A 12,361-nucleotide genomic window follows, 5' to 3' on the forward strand; every position below is an offset into this window, starting at 1 on the left:
ATATGGAATTGAGCTATTGAAACCTCACTGGATTTCTGTTTACACTCTAATCATTCAGTGTTTGGGGTTAATCACTCTACTCTTCTCTAGTCATGCTTTCTAAAACTTTGTTCTTCATCTAACCAATCAACAAATATTTAATGTACACATGCAAACATCATGAAGTCTTTTCAAGGTTGTAATGGGGCTAAGGTAAAGGTGAGGGTGTATATATAAGGCTAAGTGAGCTATAAATTGAATCCTTGATTAGTCTAAAATCTCACCTAACATATACATACTCTATACAATTTTTAAAATTATGCCTAGCTACCTAATTTTCCCACTTTTGTATTACATACTCATGCATCAACCTTTCTTTTAATTTTTTATCACATGTGTATTGATCTTTCACTAAATTTAATATTGGGGTAATTTTGTCCCCTTATCTATTTAATTAATCATAGGGATTTTGATAAGGAATTTACTTACAAAAGGATAGATAAGGTTCTTCTACTAGACCTCTAAGAAACCTGTTCTTAGCAACCTAGGTCACTGGAAAGGATTCCCTACTAGACCTTCAAAGAACTTGTCCTTGACAACATAGATCAGAGGGACGGAAATTGAAAGAAGCCACCACGCAGATCACCTTAGTGTTGGATCCTCCAATCTTCCTCATGTAACAAGTGAAGCAAATCACTCACCTCACTTCTCACACAATAAAAAGTGCTTAAAAAAAGTAACTGAAATTTATTCATCAAAGTTATGTAAATTGTCTCACCAAAAGTGTTTAAATAGGCACCTAACAATTAACTAAAAGATAAGATAACTAATTTAAATCAGATTTGATCTTATTAGATTAGATCAAATTTGATTTAAATTTTAAAATCCTAAAGATATGATAACTAATTTAAATCAGATTTGATCTTATTAGATTATATCAGATTTGATTTAAATTTAAAATCCCTAAAAATACTACTAAGCATAGCAGATTTAGAATAAGTCTTCTAACAAACTTTTGACCACATAACAAACTAAAACAAAAGTGTAGAATTTCAAAATTTAAAGATAAATTATGCCTCCCACTGAATTCGAAAAGCATTATTGGGCTTCTTGCTGTCCTGACTTAGCCCAATGGGCCTTGCCCATTCTTCCTTGGTTAGAACTTGATGTAACTCCATATGCACAAGCGCTGCCAGGTTCCCAAAACTCTCCTTGAGCTTCTTTGCACGTGCTCTAGTGATGGGGCCCTCTGGAAGTGTGAAATTCCCATTCTGCTCTTTTGTCTTAGAATGCCCTTGTTGTCTTTCCGAGCATGATTCATTCCCTCCTTCCTAAAAAAGATTCGTCCTCGAATCTGTGTCAATATCAAAAGGACAGAGATCAGAAACATTGAAAGTAGCAGAGACATTATACTCACCTGGTAGGTCAATCTTGTAGGCGTTGTCATTGATCTTCTCAAGCACTTGGAATGGGCCATCCCCTCTAGCATCAAGTTTAGTTTTCCTCTGAGTAGGAAATCTCGCCTTCCTCAAATGTACCCAAACCCAATCTCCTAGTTTGAAGACTATATGCTTTCGGTTTTTGTTAACCCTTTCAGCCGTGGTTTCGTTCTTCCTCTCAATTAGGTCATGAGCCTTTGCATGTATTGCTTTAACTTTCTTAGCCTTGCTAGCTCCATCTAAACTAATAAGATCACTCAAAGGTAAAGGCATTAAATCCAAGACAGTGAGAAGATTAAAACCATAGACAAGTTTAAAGGGTGAAAAACCAGTAAAAGAATGGAATGTCCTGTTATAAGCAAACTCAATAAAAGGTAAACAATCTTCCCAGGTTTTCAAATTCTTACCAACAACAGCACGCAATAAGGTTCCCAATGTCCTATTTACGACTTCAGTTTGACCATCAGTTTGAGGGTGGCAAGTAGTTGAGTATAACAATTTTGTTCCCAGCTTACTCCACAAAACTTTCCAAAAGTGACTTAAGAATTTGACATCACGATCAGAAACAATAGTTTGAGGAACACCATGTAAGCGCACAACTTCTCGAAAGAATAGGTCAGCAATATGTGTGGCAACATCAGTTTTATGGCAAGCAATGAAATGAGCCATTTTACTAAATCTATCTACCACAACAAAAATGTTATCTCGACCTCTCCTAGTTCTAGGCAAACCAAGAACAAATCCATAGAAATATCAACCCATGGATGCACAGGAACAGGTAAAGGAGTATACAAACCATGTGGTAAAGATTTAGATCTAGCTTGTTTATATATAATGCATTTAGCACAAAAGTTCTCAACATCTTTACACATGTGGGGCCAGTAAAAATGCTCAGATAAAACATCCAAAGTCTTATGGACACCAAAATGACCCATCAAATCCCCCACTATGTGATTCTAGAACAAGTAACTCCCTATAGAACAGGTAGGTACACAAATCCTATTACCCTGAAAAAGAAAGCCATCATGCTTATAGAATTTGTTATATGCACCATGTTCACATGCAGCATAGATAGAGGCAAAAGCAGAATCATTTGCATACAATTCCTTCATACACTCAAAACCTAACAGTTTAGAAGTAAGGGTGGTGATTAAGGAATACCTTCTAGATAATGCATCAGCAACCACATTCTCTTTACCTTGCTTATAGGTGATTACATATGGAAAGGATTCAAGGAATTCTATCCATTTTGTATGTCTGTTGTTCAGCTTCCCTTGGCCCTTCAAGTGTTTGAGGGATTCATGGTCAGTATGTACCACAAATTCCTTTGGTAGCAAATAATGCTGCCACACTTCCAAAGCTCGCACCAAGGCATAAAGCTCTTTATCATAATTGGAGTAGTTGAGGCGGGCCCCATTCAGCTTCTCACTGAAATAGGTGATTGCTTGCTTTTCCTGCATCAAAACAGCACCTATACCAATTCTGGAAGTATTACATTCGATTTCAAAAGTTTTAGAAAAATCTGGTAAAATAAGAATGGGGGTAGAACACAATAATTCTTTCAAGGTGTTAAAAGGCAAGTTCTTGTTCCTAATCCCATTTAAAGTTGACATGTTTCTTGATGATTTTAGTTAAAGGTGCAGCAATATTAGAAAAATCTTTAACAAACCTCTAATAAAAACCCGCAAGACCATGAAAGCTTCTAACATCAGAGACACTTTGAGGTGTGGGCCATTCTCTAATAGCCTTCACCTTCTCGTCATCTACCTCAATTCCTGCAGAACTTATCGCAAAACCTAGGAATACGACTTTACTCAGACAAAATGAGCACTTTTGGAGATTAGCATACAATTTTTCCTTTCTAAGTACCTCTAAAACAGATTGAACATGCAAAATATGATCATCAAGACATTTACCGTAGATAAGGATATCATCAAAATAAACAACCATAAATTTACCTAAAAACTCTCGCAAAACATGATTCATTAGTCTCATGAATGTACTAGGTGCATTAGTCAAACCAAATGGCATAACTAACCACTCATACAAACCATATTTAGTTTTGAAATCTGTTTTCCATTAATCACCAAGTTTCATTCGTATTTGATGATAACCACTCCTTAAATCTATTTTAGTAAAAATAACAGAACCATGCAATTCATCAAGTATATCATCAAGTCTAGGAATAGGATGGCGATACTTTACCGTAATCTTATTTACAGCTCTGCAGTCAACACACATCCTCCATGAGCCATCCTTCTTGGGCACCAATAGTACCGGAACAGCACAAGGACTCATGCTTTCTCTCACAAAACCCTTAGCCAAAAGGTCCTCGACTTGCCGTTGTAGTTCCTTCGTCTCCTCAGGATTGGTCCGGTAAGCTGGCCGGTTAGGAATGCTTGATCCGGGGACAAAGTCAATCTAACGCTCAATGCCTCGTAATGGAGGTAAACCTGAGGGCATCTCATCCGGAAATACATCGCCAAATTCCTGCAAGAGTGAAATAAAAGTACTAGGCAGGTTATGGTTAGTTTCAATGGTAGCAAGTAAAGACCCTCTAAAGCGTACTAACACCACTGCTTTTTTTCCTAAACTAGCATGCTTCAGATCCCTCTCTTTGGCATAAAAACATATTTTATGAGCACTCTCACTCTCTACAGATGCGTCTCTTTTAGAACTCTCTTTTTCACTCAAACCTTGACTTATTTTCTCACACATTTCATCTCTCAAAGTCCTCTCTTTACCCTCTTGTTTTTCAATTTTCTCACATCCTAAAGACTCTTTAGTAGATTTACGCATGCTCAGTTGCTCCAAGTACACTTCTTTTGGGTGTCAAAGGTGCAAGGATAATCTTCTTCCCAAGATAAGTGAAGGAGTATCGGTTTGTGAAACCATCATGGACCACCTTCCGATCATACTGCCATGGATGGCCTAGGAGTAGATGACAAGCCTACATGGGAACCACGTCACAAAGTACCTCGTCACTATATCTTCCAATAGAGAACTGTATGCGGGCTTGCTTCATAACCTTCAACTCACCAACATCACTTAACCACTCCAGTTTGTAAGGGTTAGGGTGTTTGGTGCATTTCAACCCCAATTTTGTGATCAAAGTAGAACTAGCAACATTTGTATGACTTCCAGCATCAATGATCATGAGTCCAACCTTACCTCCCAATAAAACTTTTGTATGAAAGATGTTCTCTCGCTGTTCTAGACGATCATCCTTGGCTTGTACATTTAAGATCCGCCTAGTAACAAGGGTCTTGCCACTAACAGCATACTCAACTATATCTTCATTATCTGTAGCATTATCCGCATGTGGCATGTCTTCATACCCATCTAAGTTATCAGATTCTGAGAAAATATCATTTGCTTTAATTACCATGGTCCTTTTATTTGGACACTTGGAAGCATAATGGCCTAATCCGCGGCACTTAAAGCAGGTAATATCACGATGCCGTGCAGGAGGTTTAGAAGTGGAAATAGGTGTTTGCGACTTCCTGTGCTGCTCTGTGGGCGTCTCCTTTGATTCGGTAGGTTTGGATCCAGTCTTCTCCCTGAAATTAGCACCTCTCAAATCCCACCTTGAAGTAGAATTACGGAACCCATTTCGCCTTTTGCTGTCTTTCCACTTTGATATCTAGGTTCACCAAGTCTTCCATAGTCACAAATGGGAGATGTTCTATAGTATTTGCAATGTCTCAGTTCAGCCCACTCAAGAAACGTGCCATAGTAGCCTCAGACTCCTCCTCTATGTTTGCTTGGATTAGCAGCATCTCCATCTCTTTATGATACTCATCTACAGACTTAGAACCTTGGTATAACCGTTGGAGCCATTGATGTAGCTCCCTGTAGTAGTAACAAGGGACAAACCGTTGTCGCATGACCTTCTTCATCTTTTCCCAAGACAGAATTGGTGGTTTTCCATTCCGCCTCCTCTGTTTGTCCAGCTCGGCCCACCAGACAAGGGCATAATCTGAGAATTCGACAGCTGCTAGCCTTACCTTTTTTACATCGGTGTAGTTATGACACTGAAATAGGAGCTCTACCTTGTGTTCCCATTCCAGGTACGCCTCAGGGTCACTTTCTCCTTTAAATTCTGGGATGCGCATCTTGATAGCATTAAGGTTATTATCAACATCTACCGGTTGTCTATGATGTCGGGATCTGGATGAAGTCTCCTCCTCAGACTCCATAGAATCATTATGAATAGATTCTCGTGACCGTGCTTTTCGCCCAGGGGAAAAAGAGTTAATTCGAGAATCCATGTCATCAAGATGTTGAATCCCTGTAAGGATGCTGGCAAATGCGTCGAAGTGGAAAGTTAGTTGTGGATCGGGGTTCCCTTCAGTGTTAGCCATCAATGAACCTGTAAAAGAAAAAGACCTTACAGCACTCTTATCACGTGTATCACTCGGAATAGGACACTTGTGTTTCACTCAATACGTGGCTTTTACCCTCTGATGAGCTTACCACTCTTGCCTTTTTCCACTCTTGGATTGCCTTAACAAGTTGCATTTCAGAAGATGAGGAATTGAGACACCAAACTAAGATAATTTGAATGATAGAAACGTTCAACTTGACAAGAAGACAATTAAAGTATGTGAAAAAAAGGAAACAACGAGTGATACTAGGATGACAAAAACTAGCAAAATTGAATCCTAAGTGGAACCCAAGGAAAATTTGAAAAGATAAAACAATAGGAAAACTTAAAATTTCATTTTTTTTACGTTTTTTTTGTTAACTAGAATAAACAGAAATTACAGTAATAGAATTTAAGGAAGATTTTTTTCGTTTTTTTAATCTAAAGTAAATTTGCAGAAATTGAAGATAAAAATAAAGAGATTAAACAAGACCCATGGAACGTGTAGATAAATAAGAACTTACCTACGACCTATAACTGATACCAGATGATAAGGAATTTACTTACAAAAGGATATATAAGGTTTTCCTACTAGACCTCTAAGAAACCTGTTCTTAGCAACCTAGGTCACCGGAAAGGATTCCCTACTAGACCTTCAAAGAACCTGTCCTTGATAACCTAGATTAGAGGGGCGAAAACTGAAAGAAGCCACCACGCAGATCACCTTAGTGTTGGATCCTCCAATCTTCTTCATGCAACAAGTGAAGCAAATCACTCACCTCACTTCTCACACACTAAAAAGTGCTTAAAAAAAGCAACTGAAATTTATTCATCAAAGTTATGTAAATTGTCTCACCAAAGGTGTTTAAATAGACACCTAACAATTAACTAAAAGATAAGATAACTAATTTAAATCAGATTTGATCTTATTAGATTAGATCAGATTTGATTTAAATTTTAAAATCCTAAAGATATGATAACTAATTTAAATTAGATTTGATCTTATTAGATTAGATCAGATTTGAATTAAATTTAAAATCCCTAAAAATACTACTAAGCATAGCAGATTTAAAATAAGTCTTCTTGCAAACTTTTGACCACATAACAAACTAAAACAAAAGTCTAGAATTTCGAAATTTAAAGATAAATTATGCCTCCTACTGAATTCGAAAAGCATTATTGGGCTTCTTGCTGTCCTGACTTAGCCCAATGGGCCTTGCCTATTCTTCCTTGGTTAGAACTTGATGTAACTCCATATGCACAAGCGCTGCCAGGTTCCCAAAACTCTCTTTGAGCTTCTTTGCACGTGCTCTAGTGATGGGGCCCTCTGGAAGTGTGAAATTCCCATTCTGCCCTTTTGTCTTAGAATGCCCTTGTTGTCTTTCCGAGCATGTATCAGATTTTTTTAAAATCTGAGAAAATAAACACAACTTATCAATGCACATAGTATTTTAATTATTTTGGTCTTACATGAGCACGCACCCAAATTTCAAATATTTTATCAATTCAATACCTTCCTATCAACCCAAGTTCCCACGGTTCTCCACACTTAATTGATACATAATCTCTTATCTTAAGCTAACCAGAGATTCAATTCCTTGGTATAATTAATTTATTTTTCTGCTTAAGGCTAGTTATGTGGTAAAATTCAGAATAAATGGAGATACCAAGGCTCAAGGTGGCTAAAAAGGATGGTTTAAAAGGGTAGGCTATTTGGGATAAGTGAGCAAAAGCAAATAATGGCCTCAATCATATGCATGCATGTAAATACATTGAATATTGGACATATAGAACGAAACAAAGTAAAGTCTGCAAGTATAGAGAAGAAGGGCAAAATACACAGGAATGAAAACTTATGGTTAAATAATATAACCATGCAATTAAGCTCAAAAACTCATGGGATATGTGTTCTTTGGCTCAAAAACCATAGATCAGTTATGTATATCATGCAAGTAGAAATTAAGAGTTTCCATTTAACTCAATGTGAATCTTTGAATGGCTCTTATAAAAATAAGTATCTTCCTTGAAAAATGTTGTCATTTACCAACATTTATTGCTATATATATATATGGTGTGTGGATTATTGTGATTCTGAAAAATTAAAGTTTCTAGTTTACTCTTTATTCTCAATTAAACCAAATTATCATATGCTAAAAGGGTCAACTAAACTAAATAATTCAGATTTTCTATATCACAACTAATAAGCTAAGAGTGCAAATGAAGCTAAATATCTAAGATATATATACAGCCCAAAATGCAAAATGTAATAAAGTAATAAAAAATATAGCAAAAGAAAATGTGCAAGTACTGAAAAACAAATAAGATAAAAATATAGAAAATAAACAAAATAGGATAAAAAGAGTCTGAAAGTAGTTCACCAAAATAAGATTCGCCAGAGATGGCAACCTCCCCACACTTAAATAATAGCATCGTCCTCGATGCTCAATCAAGCTAGGTGTGAAGAAGTGTCATCTCCGGAAGGGTGTGCTGTAGGTGTCTTTGTGGTGGCATGAGGGTCTGCCTGCTGTAGTGGAGGCTCTGTCTGTAGAGGGACCTGTGGATCGGTTGGATGGATCTACTGAGGCTCCTCATGGTGTGGCACAGTCTGATCGGGTCCTGCCTGCTAATGAGCGGATAATTTATACGCTTTTTGGCATTGTTTTTACATAGTTTTTAATATGTTTTAGTTACTTTTTAGTATAATTTTATTAGTTTTTATGCAAAAATCACATTTCTGGACTTTACTATGAGTTTGTTTTTCTATGATTTCAGGTATTTTTTGGCTGAAATTGAGGGACCTGAGCAAAAATCTAATTCAGAGGCTGAAAAAGAACTGAAGATGTTGTTGGATTCTGACCTCTCTGCACTCGAAGTGGATTTTCTGGAGTTACAAATGCCCAATTGGCGCGCTTTCAATTGCATTGGAAAGTAGACATCTTGGGCTTTCCAGCAATATATAATAGTTCATACTTTGCCCGAGATTTGATGGCCCAAACTGGCATCCAAACACCCACTAGAGACCTTTTTCTGGCGTAAAACGCCAGAACTGGCACCAAAGTTGGAGTTAAACGCCCAAACTGGCACCAAAACTGGCATTTAAACTCCAAGAAGAGCCTATGCACGTGAAAGCTTCAATGCTCAGCCAAAACACACACCAAGTGGGCCCCGAAAGTAGATTTCTGCACTATCTACACTTAGTTACTCATTTTCTGTAAACCTAGTTTACTAGTTTAGTATAAATAGCACTTTTTACTATTGTATTCATATCCTTAGATCATTTTTGAGACTATCTTTGGATCACTTTTGATCTCTTGATCACGTTTTGGGGGTTGGCCATTCGGCCATGCTTGGACCTTCATCACTTATGTATTTTCAACGGTGAAGTTTCTACATCTTATAGATTAAGGTGTGGAGCTCTGCTGTTCCTCATGTATTAATGCAAAGTATTATTGTTCTTCTATTCAATTCACACTTATTCTTGTTCTAAGATATTCACTCGTACTTCAACCTGATGGATGTGATGATCCGTGACACTCATCATCATCCTCCCTTATGAACGCGTGCCTGACAACCACTTCCGTTCTATTTGTAAGAGCTTGAGTGTGTATCTCTTGGTCTCCTGGTTCACGATGCATGGTTGCCTTTCCTAACAACAGAGCCTTCCATTCCGTGAGATCAGAGTCTTTGTGGTATAAGCTAGAATCAATTGGCAGCATTCTTGAGATCCGGAAAGTCTAAACCTTGTCTGTGGTATTCCGAGTAGGATCTGGGATAGGATGACTATGACGAGCTTCAAACTCGTGACTGTTGGGTGTAGTGATAGTGTGCAAAAGGATCAATAGATCTTATTCCGACATGATCGAGAACCGACAGCTGATTAGCCATGCGGGAAACCATAGCGGATATGTTTTCACTGAAAGGACGAATGGTAGCCATTGACAACGGTGATCCACCAACATACAGCTTGCCATGGAAGGGAGTACGCATGATTGGATGAGGACAATAGAAAAGCAGAAGCTCAGAGGGAACAAAGCATCTTCATACTCTTATCTAAAATTTCCACCAATGAATTGCATAAGTATCTCTATCCTATTTTATGTTTTATTTCTCTTTTAATTATCAAACCTCATAACCATTTGAATCCGCCTGACTAAGATTTATAAGATGACCATAGCTTGCTTCAACCCGACAATCTCCGTGGGATCGACCCTTACTCACGTAAGGTATTACTTGGACGACCCAGTGCACTTGCTGGTCAGCTGCGCGGAGTTGTGAAAAAAGTGTGAACTCACGATTCTGTGTACCACCTGCTCAGCCTCGGCTCGTGCCTGCTCCTCCTGGACATCTGCCTCCTCCTCAAATGGCTCTAATGGTGTGTCAGGCTCCGAGGGGATGTCATGGTGGCCGGACCGGATCATTAACTTCAAATGCTCATAGCGGCACTTGCTGCGACGCTCAGACTGCTCATATCGCTGCTGGTTGTGGCGCTCCATCTGGTCCAGGCACTCGAATAGGCGGTGCACAAGGTGGTAGACGGGCTCTGAAGTAGGTGGAGGTGCTGTGGTGGTAGCTGGTGCCGTAGGTGCTGAAGGGGTAGCAGAAGATATGGCTGCCTCCACGGAGGTAGTGAGAAAGGGTGGTCTGTAGCCCAAAGTCTGAAATTTCCTGCTGTGTGGGATAATCTTCTTGCAGTCGGCCACATGTGGCTTTTCATTCACAAGCTCCCAGGGCACCTCAGCTTGGCGGCCCAACTCGGTAATTAGATAAGGGAAGGGCAGAGTGCCTCTAGCCCTCTAACATGAACTTTAGCCATGGAATGCCTGATGAACCGAGGAAGGTACAAGTCCTTGCCTTCCATCACGCACCAGATAAGAGTAATCATGGCAGCTGGCACCTCCATCTCGTGAGTGCTTAACATTACATAGTTGCTCAGAATTTGCTGCCATAGGCGAGCCTCATCATTCAGATACATGATTTTGATGCCTTTTGGGTTTACTGTTGACTTACCCATAACCCATAGGGTAGCTAGGTCAATGGATATGGTTCGCTTCACTGGTTCCTAATCAAATCGCATAAATCTCATATCTTCCTCAGCCTTCTGATAACCATCTGGCTAATTGGATTTAGGCAGGAACTGGAGGATATCTTTAATTGCTTCCTCAGTGACTAGAATCTGTTTTCCTCTGAGCTGTACTGCATCCAGGGTTGTCTTGTAATAGTTACAATAGAATTTCCAGACCTAGGATGCATTAACTTTTGTCAAGTCCCTCTCCAGAAAGAAGCAACTTCTCTGTTTTATTTGTTCTGTAGTGTACAATTGTAGTTCACCTGGAATACGGAGGGTCTTTTCCAGGTATAGGTGCCTTTTAGTCCCAAATACATCATATTTTAGTTCACAGTAACGATTTGCGAACTTAATCAGATCAGTGGTAGGCACTAGTTGATCTGCTTTTTCCTGTGGAGAGAAGTTCTTCTCACGCCAGAAATCATCATGCAGGATATCTAACAGGACGGTAGATGATTCTCCTCTCTTTCTTTTACCCGTGCCTGCTGTAGTTTTTCCTTTCCCCTTTGGATCAGACATCCTGAAAAATAGAAGTTTCAAGATATAATTTATCCACTCAAAGCAGAAAAATAGGTAAGCATATAGTATTTAAGCAATATAAGCATAGAGGGGCAAAAAGAGGAATAAAAGAGCAATATAAGCATGTAGTGAGTTAAATATATGTAAAATTTTGGACTGTATGCAAGTTAAAAGTCAGAGAATAAAAATCACAACCCAAAATCTATGATATACGAAATTCTTGTTAATCAGGAACAACAGTAATAATGCCTTGAAATGGTTTGAAAGTAGTTAGTTGAAAACTAAAAGAGAAGTTAGAAAGTTAGTGCAGTTAAGAGTTGAAAAGTGAAGTTAAAGTAAGTGGCATGGTGTTGTGGTTCCTAGTTAACAAAAATTTGCAAAAACTTGAAGAACAAGCAACTCACATTCAGGCACATATTGCAAATTATTGATGATAAATCATATAAATAAAAGAAGAGCAAAATGAATAAAATCATCAATAATGTGATTTAACTAAGAAGGGAACAAGAAGGAGTAGGAATGCTAGCCCATTCGTCCATGAATTGGCTTGGTTGAAACCAATTAGTGCAGAATTCAAAAGTACCAAAGCCAATTATGAACAAGTTGTGGAAAAAATTGGGCAGCTCTTCGGCTATAAATTGGACGTTCCCAGGTAATAAATAGTAACAGAAAGCAGTTCATATGACAATAAAGTAATGCAAAAAAGAGTAACAAATAGTAAGGCACATCAATTCCGGAGAAACAAACTCAATCTGCAGCAAGGAATGCAATTCAGGTTGAATAGTGTAACAACAGCATTAAGCAGTAAAGAACAGCATATGAATAGCATTATCATCACAGCAGTTTCAAAATTGCGAAACGGAGAAAACAAGCAACAAGAACGGCGCAATTATCAGGCCTAAATCCACTAACCACATCCTAGCTACCTAACCACCTAAAATTTACTACAATCATGCATCTCTAACTATCCTAATTTGAATATAATTTGAAATA

At 38.3% G+C, this 12,361-nt stretch overlaps 1 pseudogene; it reads right to left on the bottom strand.

The window, feature by feature from the left end:
- Positions 1-1,049: 1,049 nt before the first annotated feature.
- Positions 1,050-11,368, bottom strand: LOC107494102 (uncharacterized; annotated as a pseudogene).
- Between the last annotated feature and the right edge of the window lie 993 nt (positions 11,369-12,361).

This window comes from Arachis duranensis, chromosome 6 (assembly GCF_000817695.3).
Source record: "Arachis duranensis cultivar V14167 chromosome 6, aradu.V14167.gnm2.J7QH, whole genome shotgun sequence".
NCBI classification, from domain to species: domain Eukaryota; kingdom Viridiplantae; phylum Streptophyta; class Magnoliopsida; order Fabales; family Fabaceae; genus Arachis; species Arachis duranensis.